Source organism: Oncorhynchus mykiss, chromosome 12 (assembly GCF_057628025.1).
Source record: "Oncorhynchus mykiss isolate SJ-2025 chromosome 12, ASM5762802v1, whole genome shotgun sequence".
NCBI classification, from domain to species: domain Eukaryota; kingdom Metazoa; phylum Chordata; class Actinopteri; order Salmoniformes; family Salmonidae; genus Oncorhynchus; species Oncorhynchus mykiss.
In genome coordinates, this window is record NC_143033.1 from 14,484,077 (window position 1) to 14,502,578 (window position 18,502).

At 46.3% G+C, this 18,502-nt stretch overlaps 1 protein-coding gene across 2 annotated transcripts in view; it reads left to right on the forward strand.

Moving 5' to 3' along the window:
• Positions 1–18,502, forward strand: part of LOC110537002 (ADP-ribosylation factor-like protein 15) — a 73,076-nt gene that overhangs the window by 50,104 nt on the left and 4,470 nt on the right. The gene's annotated exons all lie outside the window — the stretch shown is intronic.

The window sequence follows — 18,502 nt, forward strand, 5'->3', positions numbered from 1 at the left end:
CAGCTCAATGTGTTGTGGGTTTCCTAGGCGTCTGTCCCTATCAGTCAGTCATAACTCCATTCGGTACAGATGCTGGGGAGGGATGCTCTGTCTAGTGTCTACAGTGCCGTGTTGCAGCCAAGGTCATTTTATTATTACTCAAATCGGGGGAAAGGAGGAGGGGTGAGACCCCAGTGGATTATTTTTAAAGGAAAGGCATTGACTCCCATTACCACACAGAGGGGAAGGCAGTCTCCCCAGACCGGTGGACATGGGAAGTAAATAACCCCAGAGAGTCAAGCCTGGGCTGGGTAGAGTTTCATCTGCCACTGGGGTTAGTTATTGAGAGAGTGGAGGCTTAACCTGTCTAGGACTGGGGTTCCGCTAGCGCCAACAGCCAATGAAATTGCAGGGCGCCAAATACAAATCAACAGAAATCTCATAAATCAAATTTCTCAAACATACAAGTATTAGGCACCATTTTAAAGATTAAAATTCTCGTTAATCCAGCCACTGTCTGATTTCAAAAATGCTTTACAGCGAAAGCTCCACAAACGATTATGTTAGGTCACCACCAACTCACAGAAAAACTCAGCCATTTTTCCAGCCAAAGAGAGGAGTTACAAAAAGCACAAATAGAGATAAAATGAATCACTAACCTTTGATGATCTTCATCAGATGACACTCATAGGACTTCATGTCACACAATACATGTATGTTTTGTTCGGTAAAGTTCATATTTATATCCCAAAATCTTATTTTACATTGGCGTGTTATGTTCAGTAGTTCCAAAACATGCAGTGACATTGCAGAGAGCCACATGAATTCACAGAAATACTCATAAATGTTGATGAAAATTCAAGTGCTATGCATGGAACTTTAGATACACTTCTCCTTAATGCAACCGCTGTATCAGATTTTTAAAAAACATAATCTGAGAACGGCGCTCAGAGCCCAAACCAGCCAAAAGAAATATCCGCCATGTTGCGCAGTCAACATTAGTCATAAATAGCATTATAAATATTCACTTACCTTTGATGATCTTCATCAGAATGCACTCACAGGAATCGCAGTTCCACAATGTTTGTTTTGTTTGATAATGTCCATCATTTATGTCCATTTATGTCCAAATAGCTTCTTTTGTTAGGGCGTATGGTAAACAAATCCAAAAGCGCGTTCAGCTCCAGTCGGACAAAAAGTTCAAAAAGTTATAGTACAGGTCGAACAAACTTGTCAAACTAAGTATAGAATCAATCTTTATGATGTTTTTATCATAAATGTTCAATAATGTTCCAACCGGAGATTTCCATTGTCTATAGAAAAGCAATGGAACAAGAGATACCTCTCGTGAAATGCGCGTGACTGAGAACGAGGCTGCTGGCAGACCCCTTAGTCAAACAGCTCCCATCCGACCCCCCTTCACAGGAGCAGCCTGAAACAACATTCTAAAGACGGTTGACATCTAGTGGAAGCCTTAGGAAGTGCAAATTAACACCTATCCCACTGTGAATTCGATAGGGGCTGAGTTCAAAAACTACAAACCTCAGACTTCCCACTTCCTGTTTGGATTTTTCTTCAGGTTTTTGCCTGCCATATGAGTTCTGTTCTACTCACAGACATCATTCAAACAGTTTTAGAAACTTCATAGTGTTTTCTATCCAATACTAATAATAATATGCATATATTAGCATCTGGGACTGAGTAGGAGGCAGTTCACTCTGGGCACGCTTTTCATCCAAAAGTGAAAATGCTGCCCCCTATCCCAAAAGTTTTAAGGGAACGGCATCAACGAGCAAAAGCCTTTGTTTAAAATGAGGATAACAGCAGAGCCTGTTTTATAATGAGGATGGGAGCAGAGCCTGTTTTATAATGAGGATGAGAGCAGAGCCTGTTTTATAATGAGGATGAGAGTAGAGTGACTTACTCACTGACTGTGCATGTGTGCTCATGATCTGCATGGAGGGAATACACACACACACACGCACACGCACCCACACACACGCACACACGCACACACAATGCGTTGGGAGGGAGGTGATAGTCTTTCTTGCGTATTACCTAAAGCCATGAGTGAAAGTGTTATTTCTAAGAGACTGCCAAGACATGTTGCCTTGCCTTATTGTCTTGGGCTTCAGACGGAGAAAGTGATGTCACTGTGATTCCTGCAGTTTTACCAGGCATGGTGGTTCTTCCAGACAGTAGGATGTATCATATGGGAAAGATGGGGGGGGATTGTCACGGTGGTTTTGTGCGTGCGTGCGTCTGGATGGTGTGTGTGTATGTGTGTGTGTGTGTGTGTGTGTGTGTGTGTGGTTTGGTGTTGCTCCTGCTGTTCAGACACTGGCCTTGGCATCCGTGGTGTACAGCGATGCCAACGTCGCCTGAGTGAATTCCCATCCCTCGGCAGAAAACAGAGTCCCGTTGTTCTGGTCGGAGCGGAGAGAGGAGGGCGTGCGGTCTGTCTGAGTCTCTGAGCACAGGGACGAACAAGGACACAAACACAGATTCCAACAGACTCCACAGGCTATCGTTGAGTTTTCCCTCCTAACCTGGGTTTAAATAGTATTCAAAATGATTTTGAAATGGTTTTGCTGTGCTTGGTTGAGCTTGCCTGTTGCATTGGAACCAATAGAAAAGTCCCAAAAGTGCCCAGCCCACCTACCAGTCACTCCAGGCAGGCTAAAGCAAGCACTCAAAAGTATTTGAAAGATTTCAGAGTAAGTGAACCCAGGTCTACCTCCCTCCACAGTGTCATTGGTCCACTGGAGCCAAGAACCCAGAACATTCCACTTGAGTTTATGGAGGAAATAAGAGCAGGTTGAGCAATACCTACCACCTGTGGTGCAGACTGGCACACATTTTGAAGAAAAGTGGCATATCGTATTTGTTTCTTATCAACTGTTATATCGAATGAAAATTCCACCAAAGAATGAGAGCAAGCTGTAATATTTATCATTAAAAACAAGCTTTTCAACTCTTGGATGGATTTCACTCAGTTCCTTAATGTATGCCATTCCCTTTGAGCCTTTTCATGTGAATTTACTTGTTTTCAAAGTCCTCTATATTAGTCGACTGTGAATCCAGCTGCCACTTAGTCACCAACACTCTTAAACACACTCAATCAAACACAACTTTTCCATATTAAAAACATTATAGATTTCTTTGTTGATCATGATAAAAACACTGCTTTTGTTTGTACCCTTTCACACAACCGTTCACGAGGAAGTGGTTCTCCAAGTGGCACTGTTTACTTTGTTTTAGTCTTTTGTGGTGCTACTTTTATCTGTTCAGTTCAGCTGTGGCCACTGAACAAATCTATCTGCAATACTCATTTAATATACCATAGTTCATTATTTAAATTAACTTCTCATTTATGTGTCATCCCTTCCCTACACATGTTCATGGTATTGCACGTTGTAAACAGCACAGATTTGCTGTGTTCAATGGGCTGTATGGTATTGAATTACAGCTGTATCATCATCTAAAGCGCACGTGTCTGACTGTTTGTAGAGGCTGTACAGTATACAGGCATTCCAACCAACAACAGCGTTTTGCAGAACTATCCTATCCATTAGGTTAAATGCACACCTACATATTGCAAACAGCCACTGGCACCGGCGGTTGGAACCGGTTCAGGAAACAGAACCGGTAACTGGGAAATAAATACATTTTTTCCAGGAACAGAATCAGAACTGGGAATGAAAGTATTCTATACTGTTCCTGAACAGAACCGTTATTTTTAAAGCGTGGGATCCGGTTAATAACGTTCTTTTACATTCCAGGCATTTTTTTCCAGTCCCACATAAAATGCAGCAATGCACCCATGGTCTAATGTTAAGGTATGATTCTGTGGCCTAATTCAGATAATGCATGTGATGATAGGCCCTTCAAGCAAAGCCTCCTCCTCCAACCTCTATCGTTTTCTCCCTACACGCAAAGTTTCTGACACATCTCACCCTACACGTCTGTCCACTGCATGTAAACAGCTGGATCTTGCCCTCTGCATAGCAAGCTGCTCTGTCTGCACTGATAGGTGAAGTAATTTCATGTCAAGCTAAATGTAAAAAATGTATTTCAACAGAAAGGAACGATATAAACCGTTACTTTTTGGGAGGTTCAAACCGGTTCAGAACTTTATTTTCACCAATAGGTATTTTTCACCAATTAGATTTCCAGGTCTGTATGTCTGATTGAGAAGTCTGGTTCTGTGTGTGTGTGTAATGCACCTTGACATAGATTCTATAAATGTCTGAAACTCTATTGTAGGGATGCGACACCATTCTTCCACAAGAAATTCCATCATTTGGTGTTTTGTTGATTTGGTTGTGGAAAATGCTGTCTCGGGTGCTGCTCCAGAATCTCCCATAAGCATGTTATTGTACAGCCACTGCGTTCCAATTTAGGCACTTATCAGTTAAGCAATTAACATCCCATTAGGGTCATGTATGAAAATGCTGGGCAGGCCATTGTTTTGGCTACCATGGCTATGCCCCCATAGGATGACAATGCCCCCATCCGCGGGACATGAATGGTCACTGAATGGCTTGATGAGCATGAAAACAATGTAAATAATATGCCATGACAAGCCAAACATCTGTTTGTTCAAATGTACAATTCACATTTCCATATCATAAAACATGGCATCATACCTTGGGTTGTTCTGAATACATTTGTCTATTGTGAAGAAAATTCACTGCAGAACATGCACCTGAATGCACTCATGATTCCATTCTATGCACATCACAATGACCATCTGTTTCTCTGAATTGGCTTGTGAAAGCCTAACACTGTAATATCATATATATTTGAATTTTAGCTAGTCATGTTGGTAATAGAACAAGCTTTCTAATTATGCCCACCTGACCTAGATTGCAATTTATAGTGGGCCGTTTTTTGGATTGCGTAAACAGCAGTGGTTGTGTGATGGCGGGGATGCAGGGTTGTGTTCAAACATCTACAAGTGTGCTTGCTCTAGTTGCTTATAGTTGAACACTGTCCTTTGAGTCATAAATGTGCATTTACATTTCTTCAGAACTGTGAACACTTTGGAGAGGTGTGTGACCACTTGGAGACACCAGTTAGTCCTCTCACTCAAACTCTTGCACTTAATTTTATGTTGCACCTACACCATATTTTCCAGGAATATTCTTATCATGTTACTGAATGTATCCAGAGTATTTTCAGATTTCGTTGTCAACAAATGCAGAGGAAAGTACAGTAAATGTAAAATGCACATAAAATCAACAGTGTGATGTTTTGGATTCATTCTTGTGCCCGGTGAACTCTTCAACTTTGGTCTAATAATTTTCCCATAATCTCCTAAATGTTCCTTTTCAATTGCTACCATGCTTATGCATATGCTTTCATATTTCTTCTGTAAGAAACATTTCAATGTAGCTCTATCCGTATAGGCCAATTCCCATGAGTGTAAATGGTTAATTAAATCAGGAACCACACCTGTGTAGAAGCACCTGCTTTCAATATATTTACTGTCCCTCATTTACTCAAGTGTTTCCATGTATATCGATTGAGGTCGGCAATATCTACTGTGTTCCATGAGACCTCTCTGTGTGATGGCCAGCCCTTGAGGGAGTGTGTTACTCTGGCTCTGACGTGTTCGAGTGGAGCCTCAACCTCCTCTGCTCCAACATGTGTCTCTGAAAATGGCACCCTATTTCCTATGTAGTGCACTACTTTGACCAGGGCCCATATGGCTCTGGTCAAAAGTAGTACACTATATAGGGATTAGGGTGCCGTTTGGGACAAATCTCTAGACTGTGGCCCCCGACCGATGGAGCCTCCTGCCTCACCCCAATGTGTTTCCAATGTTCTGGCTCTGAAGACACTGAGGGGATAGCCAGCCAGACCCAGTCCGCTATGCAGTGTGTGAATAATGGACTACCTAACTCCGCTTCAGACTCAGCCATCCACTTCACTCCAGCAGTCATAACAACTCGCACACCAAGCTATACATACTGGAAGTGGCATCAGTCGTCATGGCGTGAGGAGAGATTCATAACACAGATGAATGATGGCACCAGATGGTTCCTTTTCATGTATAAGGGCAGCGTTATATCAAGGCGGCAGTACATAATACATAGGATCTGTACTCAGCACTCCTCCGTGAAAGCTGTTGTGCAAACTGTTGATGTATATCATTAGATGTATTATGGTGTATAAGTACGCCAATGGACGAGTTGGACATACAGGACAAGTTCGCAATGTACAAAAGCCTTGTATTAGTGTTCTTAGCGTCTCTGCTGTTTTGAAATGTGAATCAGGTCTTGGCTCAGCGTTGGTTACTGAACTACCTCATGAAGAATGCTTTACCACAGAGGAATCCCCACCGCTAGGCCCTCGACTACTCCAAAGTGAAATATTATTCCCTCCACTGCAGTGGGGAAATAGCAGGGATGATCCCAAGGATGTTAAAGGTCATACAGGAGGTTTGCTTTGGAACAGTCCCGATATTCACATTTAAAATAATAAAAACTAGAGCTATTACCAAAAATCCGACTTCAGTCTGAAATATGAGCTGTACATCACACCTACGGGATGGAATCTCATTTTTCAGGTGAATTGGTACATTTCAGAGTATCTTGGTGTTATTATTTTGGGTCACCTGTCAGTCAGAGAATGTTTTACCACAGAGGAATCCCCACCGCTAGGCCCTTGTCTACTCCAAAATGAAATATTATTCCCTCCACTGCAGTTGTTTTATTTGTCTTTTGTGGATTTATCAAATTGCTGTCTGGACAGCATTTCAGGCTACCCTGGGGCGGCAGGGTAGCCTAGTGTTTAGAGCATTTGACTAGTAATCGAAAGGTTGCAAGTTCGAATCCCCGAGCTGACAAGGTACAAATCTGTTGTTATACCCCTGAACAAGGCAGTTAACCCACTGTTCCTAGGCCGTCATTGAAAACTGACCTGCCTAGTTAAATTAAGGTAAAATAAAAAGGTTGATACTGATACTGCAGAAGACATATGGCATGTCCCCAGCCCAGCTCCCCAGTCCATGTCCCCAGCCCAGCTCCCCAGTCCATGTCCCCAGCCCAGCTCCCCAGTCCATGTCCCCAGCCCAGCTCCCCAGTCCATGTCCCCAGCCCAGCTCCCCAGTCCATGTCCCCAGCCCAGCTCCCCAGTCCATGTCCCCAGCCCAGCTCCCCAGTCCATGTCCCCAGCCCAGCTCCCCAGTCCAGTCCATCTCCCCAGCCCAGCTCCCCAGTCCAGTCCATGTCCCCAGCCCAGCTCCCCAGTCCAGTCCATGTCCCCAGCCCAGCTCCCCAGTCCAGTCCATGTCCCCAGCCCAGCTCCCCAGTCCAGTCCATGTCCCCAGCCCAGCTCCCCAGTCCAGTCCATGTCCCCAGCCCAGCTCCCCAGTCCAGTCCATGTCCCCAGCCCAGCTCCCCAGTCCAGTCCATGTCCCCAGCCCAGCTCCCCAGTCCAATCCATCTCCCCAGCCCAGCTCCCCAGTCCAGTCCATCTCCCCAGCCCAGCTCCCCAGTCCAGTCCATCTCCCCAGCCCAGCTCCCCAGTCCAGTCCATCTCCCCAGTCCAGTCCATCTCCCCAGCCCAGCTCCCCAGCCCATCTCCCCAGTCCAGTCCATCTCCCCAGCCCAGCTCCCCAGTCCATGTCCCCAGCCCAGCTCCCCAGTCCAGTCCATGTCCCCAGCCCAGCTCCCCAGTCCAATCCATGTCCCCAGCCCAGCTCGCCAGTCGCCCAGCGCAACTCCCCAGTCCAGCTCCACAGTCTAGTCCAGCGTCCCAGTCTTGTCCAGCTTCCCAGTCTAGTCCAGCCCAGTTGGCCAGCCCAGCGCCCCAGTACAGTCCAGCTCCCAAGCCCAGCTTGCCAGTCCAGCCTATAGTTAGCCAGTCCAGCTCCCCAGCCCAGCTTCCCAATCTAGTCCAGCGTCCCAGTCTTGTCCAGCTTCCCAGTCTAGTCCAGCCCAGTTGGCCAGCCCAGCTCGCCAGTCCAGCCTAGTTTGCCAGTCCAGCTCCCCAGTCTAGTCCAGCTCCCCAGCCCAGCTCGCCAGTCCAGCTCACCAGTCTAATCCAGCTAACCAGCCCAGTCCAGCTCCTCAGTCCAGTCTAGCTCCTCAGCCCAGCGCCCAATCCAGCCCAGCTCCTCAGTCCAGCCCAGCTCCTCAGTCCAGCCCAGCTCCTCAGTCCAGCCCAGCTGCTCAGTCCAGCCCAGCTCTCCAGTCCAGCCCAGCTCTCCAGTCCAGCCCAGCTCTCCAGTCCAGCCCAGCTCCCAAGTCCAGCCCAACTCGCCAGCCCAGCTCCTCAGTCCAGTCTAGCTCTCCCGTCCAGCCTAGCTCCCCAGCCCAGGTCCCAATCCAGCCCAGCTCCGCAGTCCATCTCCCCAGCCTAGCTCTCTAGTCCAGTCCAGCTCCACAGTCCAACTCCCCAATCCAGCACCCCAGTCCAGCTCCCCAATCCAGCACCCCAGTCCAGTTCAGCTCCCCAGCCCAGCGTCCAATCCATTTCCCCAGTCCAGCTCCTCAGCCCAGTCCATTTCCTCAGCTCCCCAGCCCAGTTCATTTCCACAGTCCAGCTCCTCAGCCCAGCCCATTTCCCCAGCTCCACAGTCCAGTCCATTTCCCCAGCTCCACAGTCCAGCTCCTCAGCCCAGTCCATTTCCACAGTCCAGTCCATTTCCCCAGCTCCCCAGCCCAGTCCATTTCCCCAGCTCCACAGTCCAGCTCCTCAGCCCAGTCCATTCCCCAGCTCCACAGTCCAGCTCCTCAGCCCAGCTCACTAGTCCAGTCCAGCTCCACAGTCCAGCTCCCCAGCCCAGCTCGCTAGTCCAGCCCAGCCCAGCACCCCAGTCCAGCTCCAGCCTCCGAGCAGGCCAGATGTTTGGTGTCAGCCCGTTCAGGTGGCTCGTAGTCGTAGCCCCCTGTAAAATGTAGTTACTGTAAACCTACAGTGAGGGAGGCTCACAGGTGTTTTGCTGCCGCCTCGACATCCCCCCCCAAGGTGTGTTGGGAAACAGGTCTCCTGTGTGGAGGGAAGGAGGCCCATGTGGCTACGCAGCGCAGGGGGTTATACAGGAGTCATTCAGCACCCTATGGTACCAACACATGGGCTCTGTACCAACACATGGGCTCTGTACCAACACATACAGTAGGCTCTGTACCAACACATACAGTAGGCTCTGTACCAACACATGGGCTCTGTACCAACACATACAGTAGGCTCTGTACCAATATATGGGCTCTGTACCAACACATGGGCTCTGTACCAACACATACAGTAGGCTCTGTACCAACACATACAGTAGGCTCTGTACCAACACATACAGTAGGCTCTGTACCAACACATGGGCTCTGTACTAACACATGGGCTCTGTACCAACACATGGGCTCTGTACCAACACATGGGCTCTGTACCAACACATGGGCTCTGTACCAACACATGGGCTCTGTACCAACACATGGGCTCTGTATCAACACATGGGCTCTGTACCAACACATGGGCTCTGTACCAACACATACAGTAGGCTCTGTACCAACACATGGGCTCTGTACCAACACATGGGCTCTGTACCAACACATGGGCTCTGTACCAACACATGGGCTCTGTACCAACACATGGCTCTGTATCAACACATGGGCTCTGTACCAACACATACAGTAGGCTCTGTACCAACACATACAGTAGGCTCTGTACCAACACATGGGCTCTGTACCAACACATGGGCTCTGTACCAGCACATGGGCTCTGTACCAACACATGGGCTCTGTATCAACACATGGGCTCTGTACCAACACATACAGTAGGCTCTGTACCAATATATGGGCTCTGTACCAACACATGGGCTCTGTACCAATATATGGGCTCTGTACCAACACATGGGCTCTCTACCAACATATGGGCTCTGTACCAACACACACAGTAGGCTCTGTACCAACACATACAGTAGGCTCTGTAGCAACACATACAGTAGGCTCTGTACCAACACGTAGGCTCTGTACCAACACACACAGTAGGACTCTGTACCAACACACACAGTAGGCTCTGTACCAACACATACAGTAGGTTCTGTGCCAACACACACAATACAGTAGGTTCTGTGCCAACACACACAGTAGGCTCTGTACCAACACATACAGTAGGCTCTGTGCCAACACACACAGTAGGCTCTATACCAACACACACAGTAGGCTCTGTACCAACACACACAGTAGGCTCTATACCAACCCATACAGTAGGCTTTGTACCAACACATACAGTAGGTTCTGTGCCAACACACACAGTAGGCTCTGTGTCAACACACACAGTAGGCTCTGTACCAACACATACAGTAGGCTCTGTACCATTACATACAGTAGGCTCTGTACCAACACGTAGGCTCTGTACCAACACATACAGTAGGGTCTGTACCATTACATACAGTAGGCTCTGTACTAACACGTAGGCTCTGTACCAACATGTACAGTAGGCTCTGTACCAACACATACAGTAGGCTCTGTACCAAAACATAGGCTCTGTCTGAAAGTGTAAAAGCTGTCCAATCCTTGATACCTTCTGTCCTTGATCCCTCATTTCTTCACCTCTCTCCCAAGGATGCATTAGAGGAGAGCTCAGCTCGAATTTCTTATGGAACAGGAACACATGGGCTCTGTACCAACACATGGGTTCTGTACCAACACATGGGTTCTGTACCAACACATGGGCTCTCTACCAACACATGGGCTCTGTACCAACACATGGGCTCTGTACCAACACATGGGCTCTGTACCAACACATGGGCTCTCTACCAACATATGGGCTCTGTACCAACACATGGGCTCTGTACCAACACATGGGCTCTGTACCAACACATGGGCTCTGTACCAACACATGGGCTCTGTACCAACACATGGGCTCTGTACCAACACATGGGCTCTGTACCAACACATGGGCTCTGTACCAACACATGGGCTCTGTACCAACACATACAGTAGGCTCTGTACCAACACATGGGCTCTGTACCAACACATGGGTTCTGTACCAACACATGGGCTCTGTACCAACACATACAGTAGGCTCTGTACCAACACATACAGTAGGCTCTGTACCAACTCATACAGTAGGCTCTGTACCAACACATGGGCTCTGTACCAACACATGGGCTCTGTACCAACACATGGGCTCTGTACCAACACATGGGCTCTCTACCAACATATGGGCTCTGTACCAACACATACAGTAGGCTCTGTACCAACATATGGGCTCTTTACCAACACACACAGTAGGACTCTGTACCAACACACACAGTAGGCTCTGTACCAACATGTACAGTAGGCTCTGTACCAACACACACAGTAGGCTCTGTACCAACACATACAGTAGGCTCTGTACCAACACAATACAGTAGGTTCTGTGCCAACACACACAATACAGTAGGTTCTGTGCCAACACACACAGTAGGCTCTGTGCCAACACACACAGTAGACTCTATACCAACACACAGTAGGCTCTATACCAACACACACAGTAGGCTCTGTACCAACCCATACAGTAGGCTCTGTACCAACACATACAGTAGGCTCTGTACCAACACATACAGTAGGCTCTGTGCCAACACACCCAGTAGGCTCTATACCAACACACACAGTAGGCACTGTACCAACCCATACAGTAGGCTCTGTACCAACACATACAGTAGGCTCTGTACCAACACATACAGTAGGCTCTGTACCAACACATACACTAGGCTCTGTACCAACACATACAGTAGGCTCTGTACCAATAAATGGGCTCTGTATCAACACATGGGCTCTGTGCCAACACATACAGTAGGCTCTGTACCAATATATGGGCTCTGTACCAACACATGGGCTCTGTACCAACACATGGGCTCTCTACCAACATATGGGCTCTGTACCAACACATACAGTAGGCTCTGTACCAACATATGGGCTCTGTACCAACACACACAGTAGGCTCTGTACCAACACATACAGTAGGCTCTGTAGCAACACATACAGTAGGCTCTGTACCAACACGTAGGCTCTGTACCAACACACACAGTAGGCTCTGTACCAACATGTACAGTAGGCTCTGTACCAACACACACAGTAGGCTCTGTACCAACACATACAGTAGGCTCTGTACCAACACAATACAGTAGGTTCTGTGCCAACACACACAATACAGTAGGCTCTGTGCCAACACACACAGTAGACTCTATACCAACACACACAGTAGGCTCTATACCAACACACACAGTAGGCTCTGTACCAACCCATACAGTAGGCTCTGTACCAACACATACAGTAGGCTCTGTGCCAACACACCCAGTAGGCTCTATACCAACACACACAGTAGGCACTGTACCAACCCATACAGTAGGCTCTGTACCAACACATACAGTAGGCTCTGTACCAACACATACAGTAGGCTCTGTACCAACACATACAGTAGGCTCTGTACCAACACACACAGTAGGCTCTGTACCAACACGTACAGTAGGCTCTGTACCAACACACACAGTAGGCTCTGTACCAACACACACAGTAGGCTCTGTACCAACACACACAGTAGGCTCTGTACCAACACACACAGTAGGCTCTGTACCAACACACACAGTATGCTCTGTACCAACACACACAGTAGGCTCTGTACCAACACACACAGTAGGCTCTGTACCAACACATACAGTAGGCTCTGTACCAACACGTAGGCTCTGTCTGAAAGTGTAAAAGCTGTCCAATCCTTTAGTCCTCCTGTCCTTGATACCTTCTGTCCTTGATCCCTCATTTCCTCACCTCCCTCCCAAGGATGCATTAGAGGAGAGCTCAGCTTGAATTTCTTATGGAACAGGAACTGGCTCAGGTGATAACTTCCTGTTTCAAAACGTTTTCTCTACTGGACATGACCCGGGTGTCTTCCAGATGCCGGTTTGGATTGGAGAAGTTGTGATCGTTCATCATCATGGGAGGACCAGTCGTGTTTCGGGCGAGTTGAGTTTCTCTTTCCTCAAGTGACCCCTTTCATCATTATGTTTAAAGTGGTGAGTCGGGCAGATGAGCACCCTGCAACGGCCTTTGGCGCACATGGCCCTGCCTCAGGTTAACACCGTCTTACTGTAGGTTTCCTCTCCCGGCCTCCCGGCGTTTTTAATCAGCCTTTAAAGGTCAGGAGAGATCCCCTCAATCAGACTTGATCTCTTCAGCCCTGAAACTCATCCTATTGATCCCAGCTTTGAGCAGATTGATCTTGTGCTGTACAACATAAAGGTCCCACCACCACAGTCTATAGAGCCAGAGCTTCAACCCTTTATCTGCTGCACACACTGAATGACCCTCGCACATCTTTAGCGTGTTGGCCTCGTGACCCAGAACTGTCTTGTGTTAGCTAGCTCAGCCTGCATGTTAGTCGGGCTAAACGAGGGTACCAGCAACTTGCCCCTCCTGACCCCATTGAGACGTCCAGCAGAGATGAACTGCTGTGTCAGTCTGTTTCACCAGACAATGGATTGTTGTAGTGTATTAGCCAGGCTAGACACAGTTTTCTGAGCAAAAGGTGGACATAAAAGACTGTAAAACACCAGCAAATCAGCTGCAAGTGATTTTAATTTTGGAAATCTGTTCCAAAGTATTACCACGCATAATAGAGAGATATATATATATATATACTGGGTCACAAGGCTAACAAGATAAAGATATAGGGAGGCAGGTAGCCTAGCGGTTAAGAGCATTGGGCCAGTACCTGATAAGGTCGCTGGTTCGAATCCCCATACCGACTAGGTGAAAAATCGGTCGATGTGCCCTTGAGCAAGGCACTTAACCCTAATTGCTCCTGTAAGTCATGTCTGCTAAATCATTTTTTATTTAGATTTTTTTTAAATAAGAGATTGACTGACCAGGTGAAATCTATGATCCCTTATTGAGATCACTTGTTAAATCCACTTCAATCAGTGTAGATGAAGGGGAGGACACTGGTTAAATAAGTATTTTTTTTAGCCTTGAGGTAATTGAGACATGGATTGTGTGTGTGTGTGTGCGCGCCATTGAGGGTGAATGGTCAAGACAATATAATTAAGGGGGGTAGTAAAAACAGTTCCAACCAATGTAGGTGTTCCTGTATGTTTGGTATTTGTATAAAATGTAATCAAGGTTTGAAATGTTTGTTTTAGTGAAATATTATATCTGTTTAGACATCTTGCGGTCAATTTGTAGTTTACAAATTGTTTGTAATTATGTTCCGGACTCCTGACCATCCAAAATGTTTTGCCAACGGCTAAATCTAGTTGATGATCCCTGATCTAACCTCTCCTTCTAAATCTAGTTGATGATCCCTGATCTAACATCTCCTTCTAAATCTAGTTGATGGTCCCTGATCTAACCTCTCCTTCTAAATCTAGTTGATGATCCCTGATCTAACCTCTCCTTCTAAATCTAGTTGATGGTCCCTGATCTAACATCTCCTTCTAAATCTAGTTGATGGTCCCTGATCTAACCTCTCCTTCTAAATCTAGTTGATGGTCCCTGATCTAACCTCTCCTTCTAAATCTAGTTGATGATCCCTGATCTAACCTCTCCTTCTAAATCTAGTTGATGGTCCCTGATCTAACATCTCCTTCTAAATCTAGTTGATGATCCCTGATCTAACCTCTCCTTCTAAATCTAGTTGATGGTCCCTGATCTAACCTCTCCTTCTAAATCTAGTTGATGATCCCTGATCTAACCTCTCCTTCTAAATCTAGTTGATGGTCCCTGATCTAACATCTCCTTCTAAATCTAGTTGATGATCCCTGATCTAACCTCTCCTTCTAAATCTAGTTGATGATCCCTGATCTAACCTCTCCTTCTAAATCTAGTTGATGGTCCCTGATCTAACCTCTCCTTCTAAATCTAGTTGATGATCCCTGATCTAACCTCTCCTTCTAAATCTAGTTGATGATCCCTGATCTAACCTCTCTCAATCTCTCCTACTTCATAGACTTGGTGCTTTCTCTTTATGTTGAATTAATCATCATTCTTCCCCGTTACACACACACACACACACACACACACACACACACACACACACACACACACACACACACACACACACACACACACACACACACACACACACACACACAAGTAATAACAATAGACAACCGCTGCAGCACCTTCCAAGCCTGTTCCTGCTCTCTTTCTCTCTCTCTCTCTTCTTTCTTTCTTTCTTTCTCTTTCTCTCTCTCCCTCTCTTTTGGAGGAGGGAGGATTGTGTAAGCGAGCGATGAAGTCCCAGACAGGGAAATCTTAATCAGCATTCTTGGCATGCTATGGGAGCTTTGGCTCAAAGGATGTTTTGTTTCATTATTTATTTATTCTCCTTTCTGCTCTGAAACAAAAGGACAAGAGCAGCAGAGGTTTTTGCAGCCTGTTAGTGCAGTTTCTAATCTCTCCTGTTCCTGTTGGTTTGGCCATCAGTACGGTATGGTGTCCTATGGTATCTTCTGTATTCTCTGAATGGGTTTGAACATGATCTCTCCCCCTTCCTCAGTTGTCCCCACTTACTGACACTGACAGATACACACAGCCAAACTTTAAACACAGATGGACAGAATCTGTTGGAAAAGTTCACTTTTAAGTCTCTGTTTACTCAAATTGTTTAGTTTTGATTTATTTGACCTCTTTTCCTATTCTTCAAGTGATGGGTCATGTTCATTATGGCACACCATAGCAAAAGATTTAGCAATGGAAAATGACAACTAGCATTTCATAACTCTTTTGACTCAGTCTGAGCATTTTCTTCCGTTTCATGCCTACTTAACCCTGCTATAGTATCCATAATCCCAACCAGTAGTATTCTGAATGTGAAAAATGACTCCTCTGTGTACTGACCTGACTCTTGGGGGCTTAGCCAGGTATTTATTCTCTGTGTACTGACCTGACTCTCGGGGGCTTTGCCAGGTATTTATTCTCTGTGTACTGACCTGACTCTCGGGGGCTTTGCCAGGTATTTATTCTCTGTGTACTGACCTGACTCTCGGGGGCTTTGCCAGGTATTTATTCTCTGTGTACTGACCTGACTCTTGGGGGCTTTGCCAGGTATTTATTCTCTGTGTACTGACCTGACTCTCAGGGGCTTTGCCAGGTATTTATTCTCTGTGTACTGACCTGACTCTCGGGGGCTTTGCCAGGTATTTATTCTCTGTGTACTGACCTGACTCTCAGGGGCTTAGCCAGGTATTTATTCTCTGTGTACTGACCTGACTCTCAGGGGCTTTGCCAGGTATTTATTCTCTGTGTACTGACCTGACTCTCAGGGGCTTTGCCAGGTATTTATTCTCTGTGTACTGACCTGACTCTCAGGGGCTTTGCCAGGTATTTATTCTCTGTGTACTGACCTGACTCTCGGGGGCTTTGCCAGGTATTTATTCTCTGTGTACTGACCTGACTCTGTGGGGCTTTGCCAGGTATTTATTCTCTGTGTACTGACCTGACTCTCAGGGGCTTTGCCAGGTATTTATTCTCTGTGTACTGACCTGACTCTCAGGGGCTTTGCCAGGTATTTATTCTCTGTGTACTGACCTGACTCTCAGGGGCTTTGCCAGGTATTTATTCTCTGTGTACTGACCTGACTCTCAGGGGCTTTGCCAGGTATTTATTCTCTGTGTACTGACCTGACTCTCAGGGGCTTTGCCAGGTATTTATTCTCTGTGTACTGACCTGACTCTCAGGGGCTTTGCCAGGTATTTATTCTCTGTGTACTGACCTGACTCTCAGGGGCTTTGCCAGGTATTTATTCTCTGTGTACTGACCTGACTCTCGGGGGCTTTGCCAGGTATTTATTCTCTGTGTACTGACCTGACTCTCAGGGGCTTTGCCAGGTATTTATTCTCTGTGTACTGACCTGACTCTCAGGGGCTTTGCCAGGTATTTATTCTCTGTGTACTGACCTGACTCTCGGGGGCTTTGCCAGGTATTTATTCTCTGTGTACTGACCTGACTCTCAGGGGCTTTGCCAGGTATTTATTCTCTGTGTACTGACCTGACTCTCAGGGGCTTTGCCAGGTATTTATTCTCTGTGTACTGACCTGACTCTCAGGGGCTTTGCCAGGTATTTATTCTCTGTGTACTGACCTGACTCTCGGGGGCTTTGCCAGGTATTTATTCTTGGCCTCTGTGGTGTCAAATGCTAAGGCTCTCCAGACACCGCTCTGCTCTCTCAGATCATTATGACCGAGAGAGGGCAACAATATTCTGTCACCACGCTGTCTGATGGCCAGGAGACCGGCATGGCCTTACATCACCCTGGAGGTAAACCTTCAATGAGACTGTCTGATGGTCTATAGACCAGCATGGCCTTACATCACCCTGGAGGTAAACCTTCAATGAGACTGTCTGATGGTCTATAGACCAGCATGGCCTTACATCACCCTGGAGGTAAACCTTCAATGAGACTGTCTGATGGTCTATAGACCAGCATGGCCTTACATCACCCTGGAGGTAAACCTTCAATGAGACTGTGATGGTCTATAGATCAGCATGGCCTTACATCACCCTGGAGGTAAACCTTCAATGAGACTGTCTGATGTCTTACAGACCCCTTATGGCCATAGAAATATAATCACTAGAACAGAAAAGCACCTAATTCTATTTCCATGGTTATGGCCTGGCTGGCCATGCCTCATCCCCCCCAGTAGTAAACCACCCCAAAGACGGACCGTTATGGCTTTAGGTCTACCAGCCCATATATGAGTGGTCCTATGTGGCTCCCATATATCACTGGACTGGTTTCAGGCATCCCCCTACGAAGTAGTAAAACGTGACCATCACCTATCAATCCGTGTCAGTATTGGCAGAACTGAGAGATTCTGGCAGTGTTTTTGTCTTTTTCAGATTTTTGACATAGCTGGACACTGTGCTTGTTTTCAGAAGTGTGTACTGTGTGCTTAAGCTCAACTGGGAGTTGAAATCACGAGGGTAATCTTTCTCCCATTTGATTCAGAATTGATTGCAATATTTTGGACTTGTTATTGTTTTGTTTTCCTGCAGACTTCCAACATGGGACCTGCATAGTTCTTAAGACAATCTTTGTACTGTGGTCTAGTTTGTGGTCTCCACTTGGCTCTTGTTATATGTAATGCAAGCATTGGCAGATATTGGTGTAATTACAGAGGAATGAACAGTATTTAGACAAAAACAGTTACGGTATACTATGCTGTACACCCAAACATCAAGAACAAAATCACAAATGAGTTAACATTACACTTATTTACTCACTGTGACATAATGGCACCGAAGGAGATGGCTGCCGTTGTACGATCCGGTAACCAATTGTGCTATTGTGTATGTTTTTTTGCGTTATTTGTAACTTATTATTTAAACATTTGTACTTATCTATTTTTTAGTTAACACTTATTTTTATATTTTTTTCTTAACTTCTTAAAGCATTGTTGGTTAAGGTTAAATAAAAATCACCACACACACTTACCCACACAATGCATGAGAAAAATTGTCCACTGCTCTCTACCTTTGCAACACTGAGTCTGACAGCTTAGCATGTGGTCCTTCTTGTAAGTAAGCATTTCCCTGTA